Genomic DNA, 6,172 nt, shown 5'->3' with positions numbered 1-6,172 from the left:
ATGGAGCTGATTTTTTGGGCACACCATATCAATGTCAGGACCCATCAAATGAACGCTTTGGATCATCCAAATAATGTGGGCCCCTACCCGAATCCAAACACTACCAAAAAATCATCCAAATAATGTGGGCCCACATTGTTTGGATGATCCAAAGCGTTCATTTGATGGGTCCTGACATAGATAGGGTGTGCCCAAAAAATCAGCTCCATCGGATCATCCTAACCCTTCACTCTATGGACGAGCCTTCAGCTGAGGGGGCCTACCTTAAACAAATTGAAACTACAAGGGTGTATTTGTCACGTTTTAAACTATAGGGGTGGAAGTGGATGTGTCACAAATTAGAGGGGGTGTAAATGTAATTATCCCTTTAACTTTTAACTAACAATAGAAAAAAATGTACATACTATAACTTATGTAACTCGGGTCGGGTCGGGTCGGGCCCCTTCAAACCCGGCTCGACCCGAGATTCATGCGGGCTTTTGAATGCTGAACCCGGCTCGACCCGAAACCCATGAAACCTGAACCCGACCCAGGCTATTTTCGGGTCGGGTCAATGCGGGTCGGGTAAAACCCGGCTCGAGTTGCAGCCCTAGTCCTGAGCAGACTCAGGCCCTCGTTTAAGATTGTGAGTCCCCCCTTTAAGCCAATTGAAGTTGAATTCTTGACATCTCAAGTACAGGTTTTCCCTGCACCATCCTAGCATCTTAACCGCATCACGAGCTCATAGGCTCATCTGGTAATGTCAAAATTCAAAACCATCCATGCGGTAGAGTCACAAACCAATTTTAACAAGACACTCCTTACTTCAATTGGCAATACCAATTATGATATGGATTCAATTATGAATACCAACTGACATAAAAAATATAAAAAAAGGGAAATGTTAACAGCACTACTGTATTTTGATGATGGCACTCCTCACTTTATTAAAAGTACGGTATGGCCCTCACCATAGTATGATCCAAACTGTCAATTAGATGGGCCACAGCCTACTAAATAGGTTGTGGCCCAAAAATCATTCCCAGATGTTGATCCTAACCCTCCGATCCATAGAGGGTTAGGATCAACCCTCTAACATTCAGATAAGAGGGTTAGGATCAAACTATGGAAATGATTTTTGGGCCACAACCTATTTAGACGGTTTGGATCATCCTATGGTACGTCCATACTGTAGTTTTAACAAGTGAGGAGTGCCCTCATCAAAACACAGTAGTGCTGATAACATTTCCCTAGAAAAACACACATATATTGCATCATTTCCAGGAAGTGAATCCAACTTGACCGAGAGCACATTTATAGCAAAAGCAAAACATGTAACTGCATTAGTGTCTGTTTTCTTATTACTGATTTACACACCACATGAGCATTGGCTTCATATCGACACAATCCAAGCTAAACATTCAAAAAGTATCACAACAAAACACATTTACAGCTCCGATAAAGAATTTCCCTACTTATTTTCACCACATTAAATGTCAAAATACTCCCACGTCTGCAATCACAATATAAAGAAAGGTTCAAAACAAAATATTGTTAATTACTAGTAGCAAAAAAACACATTATTAATAAGTGAATTACACGACTCCCTAAAGGTCCTAGGCCGACGGAACGTTGTCCATTCTTTTCCTGTGCGCCATGAACTCTGACCTGGGAGGTACCTCATCTTTCATTAGCTGCATAACACAATAAATAACATTAATAATGGCCAATTAAATCAACTACATTATGGTTTTAGAGATGTAGCACATGCAAACCAAGACTTAGTAAAACAACTATATTAATAATGGAGCCATTTTCCTACTATGATATGGTAGTGACACGGGCACCAAATTAAAATTTTCTTGCCTGATTAGATGAAGAATGTATAATACAATTAATTTGCTTACACAGAAGTTCCTAAGTTAATTTTTTGCGCCAATTCAAACTTGTCGAGAGAAAGAGTAAAAACTGATGCAAACAAATATTCACATATTGGAACTGATCGCATGGCCAAACAAAGCGTATTCCTATTAGATCCAATGGCGATCCTCATACATTAGAAGAAAAAGAAAAAGAAAAAGATGGAAACTTTCCAATGGGTTTGGCAGATTTCTTGGTGAGATCAAATAGAGATCTACACGAACAAGGAAGAAGCAGACGAACAAGTTCATCGTTTTTGAAATTTGGAAGAAGATGAAACAGAAACAAAAAGGATTACCAAATGTATGTAAGCAGTGTAGCCGGCTTCTTCTTCCTGATTGATTAAGATACCATCACCTTCCTCTGCGCCCTTCCTTTTGCGTTGTTCATTTTTTTTTTTTTTTTTGAATATTGATATGCTTAAAGTTTCCATCTTCATCCTTGATGTAGGAGCATCCCCTTTGTCATTCTCTACATCAGCCCTTACAGCTCATTAGTCTAGGTCTTTTCTTTTCTTTTTTGATCTGTAAGCTTGGATCGCCTGAGACCTCAAGGTTGAGAAGCAAAGCCTCAACCGTTGAGCTACAGGCCCAACCCCAGGTTTTCTCATTTATCTTAGCTTAGTAGTGGTAGTTTCATGTATTTCATGTCATTTTACATCAGCAGGGGTAGTTTGAGTACTCCATTTTCATTAGGCGTATTTTAGACCATATATGTTGTATTACGGGGCGAGGTAAGGTTGCTCCACGGTGGTCACTGGTTCGAGTCACAGAAACAGCCTCTCTGCAAAGCAGGGGTAAGGCTGCGTACATCTAGCCCTCCCCAGACCCCGCAATGGCGGGAGCTCGTGCACTGGGCCGCCCTTTTTATATGTTGCCTTTGTGAGTGGCTTTATTCAAGTGTTTGAAGATCATATGGTTCTCTGTATTTTGATAATTTCCAATAGAACTGAGACCATTTTGGACGGCAATTGGTGCAATTTGTGGTATTGAATTCTCTGGATGGAAAGATTTTAGTAATGACTCCAACTGAGAGTTTATTTTTATTGTGGGATGTGTAGCTGAACTATGTTAGGATACTTATGATGATATTTTTTTTTGTTTTGGAACTCAAACCGAAAAGGTGTGTTTGTTGAAGCTCTGAAAGCCATGCAAATTTCTGTATGTGTTCTCTACTCTTGGTTAGCAGCCTAGTGTCATGAACTGTCCAGTTTATGACAAATTCAAGCTTGGGAAGCAAACACAACACCAATTGAGTTGGAACACAATATTTGATTGACCATTAAGGGGCTGGTTGTATGCCACTTGTTGGAATAAGCTTCAAGTCTTATAAGAAAGATTCAAGGACCTGATCTGATGTCCGATTAATCTTATTTAAGTCTTACTTCAAGAGTCTTCATTTTGAGTGTGGAATTGCAATTTAGTTGTCACCATATTGGGGATTAACCGAGAGCCACATTAAAGCATGAAGATTGTTCCATTGTTACCCATCTTGATAGTGAAAATACAAAGTATACTAAGTCTGCTCAGGAGATTAATTTCGGGTACAAATCTCCTGAGCCACATTAGAGCATGAAGATTGTTCCATTGTTGCCCATCTCGATACCTTACAACACCCCGGCAAATTTTAACTGCATCAGTCTAACTTCTAGCAAGGGCGGGTTTTTCTCATTTCATAAAGCATTTCATCCATCGTACTTTTCTCCTTGTTCTTCATCCCACATACTTGAATGTGTGTGAAAAGGAGCGGGCCAAGATAAGAAGAGGTGGGGTGTGTTTTCAATGTTTAAAATCATAATAGTGACGACAAAAAACATTTCTGGCTTGTAATAGCAATATTAAGCATAAAAAATGACCAAAGATTCTGTTGTAGAACATGTTAATAACTTAATGGTCAAGCACCACCAGGCAATAAATACAATACAGCTTGTTCTAAGAATGAATACACCACTATGCATAATAACAAGTAAACAGAGATTTCATAAACTTCACGGTTAAGAATCAGTCAATAACTTGATAATAAAAGATTGATCTTACATTTCAACAACCCAATAATTAAGAAAGATGGTAGTTCTAATAAAAAAAATAAAGATTAATGACTCCGAGGATTGTTAGAGGAAGCGCAAACCTTTCTCAGAAAATAAGATCAAAAGATACAAGAAGGTCTAGATTTTCCACTCTTGGTAGGTAAAAAGAAAGAGCAGCATGAGTGACACAAAATGGAGAACATATATCACAATAAAAAACATAAGAAAGTGATGGAAAATATCAACTATCATTCAAAGAGCAATTAGAAAATTTTCGGAGTGCCGAATGAAAGTCATCTTATGTTAAAGTTTAGTAAGCATGTATCTAACATTTGGATTTAAAATAACTCAGCTTCCATACCTTAAATATGATTATGATCTCACTACCTATTTTTTCCAAGGAAACCCAAATTTCCATGTTAAACACAGCTACACCAGCATTGCATAAAAGTAGTCATGTATGAAAGGCTCGCACTCATCCCTGGCGTATTGAGGATTCCAGCATCAATCACCACCCTCGTTATGACCCGCGTCCATGCATCCTTCCTCTTCACCATTTTCACTCACAAACTCTGGATCAAAATCCAAATCTGGCAACTCGCGGTTCTGCTCATACACCTTCCTGATCCGGTCCCAGAATATAGCCTTCTTAATGCATCTCCCTCTCCAAATCCTTTCAAAATCACCCAAACTAAGATTCCAACCCTTGTCACTCTTCGCCCTCAACACATATACCACTTGCGCATAGCTAGACATCTTCGAAGCATAAAGCGCCTGCCTCACATCATCAATCAGCCTCTTCTTATCAACTACTATGGAAAACTCTCGAGTAGTGCCAGTTCCTGCCTCCTCCTTAAACACCCTCACCCTTGCCTTTCTCTCTTTCTTCAAGCCTCTCAAACGCATAAAATCCAACGAATCGACAATCGTGGGTGCGGCAAGAACGAGCTCCATTGTTACACTCATCTTCCCACTCGTTTTCATTCCAGTCGTATCAAGAATCTTATCTAACAATTCATCATCGAATTTATCATTAACCCTAAAAATATCGGCAGTGTTAGGCCTAAAATCGGTAACAGATACGGCAGTGACGTAAGAGCTGATCTGGAGGACCCGAGGAGCCGAAGTGAAGGAGGTGATCCCTGCACAGGAGCAAACGAGGTCAGAAGACCAACCCGGAGTCGTTACTCCAAACAGGCCCTTCGACACTCAAGTCAGTACGAGCAGGAGTGCAGAGCGAGTTTTAAGAGTGTTGGTTGAGAACTTATTACCCTTCGGTCTGAGCCCTGAAAGGCCTTTTATAGAGGGAAACCTGGGGTGGTTGGATTACCTACCCCAGGACAGGTGTCGGCCTCTTATGAGCAGGAGTGCAGAGCGAGTTTTAAGAGTGTTGGTTGAGAAGTTATTACCCTTCGGTCTGAGCTTTGAAAGGCCTTTTATAGAGGGAAACCTGGGGTGGTTGGATTACCTACCCCAGGACAGGTGTCGGACTCCTATGAGTTTAAGTTTACCTACTCTTAGGCAATTACTAGACTACCCCTGGGCCAATGCTGGATTTGCGGTGGGCCATCCTGGGGCCACGTGTCGACAGCTAATTGACTGCTGTTTTTCATACCCCATCACGCAGTAATCTCAATCAAGGAGCTCTCGAGCTCGACGCGATTCCAATCATCTAAGATATCAGTGAGTTCCGAATTGGAGAAGTCACCGGCAAATTTGAAGACTGGCAGGCCTCGGAGATGAGCTTCATATCCCCATACTCGATCCCATAATGGAGCGTCTCGACCAAATTTTCAGAACCCTCCTCGAGACCGTCATCCTCCAGTTCTGCCACGGCTTTTCGGAGGACACCGTCAATATGGTTGTAGGTCTGGAAGGAGCCTCCGGGCATGAGGTAGGGTCCTTGGAGCGATCTAGGGTTTTGTCCGCTTTGAAGGTAGTTCGGTTGTAGGAAAAGCCTTTGCCCGCGATGTTTAAGGGCTACGTTTTGGCCCATCATGGCCAGACCGGCGAGGCCGATGCGGGAGAGAGCAATATCCATGGAGTTAGGGTTAGGGTTTTAGGGGGGATGGAGAGCGAAGAAGAAGACTTGGTTTTGTCGATGAATTTCAGTACCGTTTTTATTTTCCAAACGGAATCCCGTTTTCAAAGTGCTTTCCTTCAGTAAGGGCATTTTAGTAAAAATAAGTCATGTGCATCTTTTAGGCATTATTTATGTTTTATACTTTAACACTCCCCCGCACATGT

At 41.3% G+C, this 6,172-nt stretch overlaps 1 pseudogene across 1 annotated transcript; it reads right to left on the bottom strand.

Moving 5' to 3' along the window:
- Positions 1–1,464: 1,464 nt before the first annotated feature.
- On the bottom strand, positions 1,465–5,966 carry LOC143892024 (6-phosphogluconate dehydrogenase, decarboxylating 1, chloroplastic pseudogene; annotated as a pseudogene). The gene is made up of 3 exons (XR_013255431.1): positions 5,654–5,966; positions 4,287–5,133; positions 1,465–1,673 (listed from the first exon to the last, which is right to left on the bottom strand). The product of XR_013255431.1 is annotated as a 6-phosphogluconate dehydrogenase, decarboxylating 1, chloroplastic pseudogene (transcript).
- Between the last annotated feature and the right edge of the window lie 206 nt (positions 5,967–6,172).

This window comes from Tasmannia lanceolata, unplaced genomic scaffold (genome assembly GCF_043159265.1).
Source record: "Tasmannia lanceolata isolate RefF3 unplaced genomic scaffold, GAP_Taslan_0.1 ptg000015l, whole genome shotgun sequence".
Lineage (NCBI taxonomy): Eukaryota > Viridiplantae > Streptophyta > Magnoliopsida > Canellales > Winteraceae > Tasmannia > Tasmannia lanceolata.
Note: the sequence above shows the minus strand (reverse complement) of the source record. Positions and strands in the feature narration are given on the sequence as shown.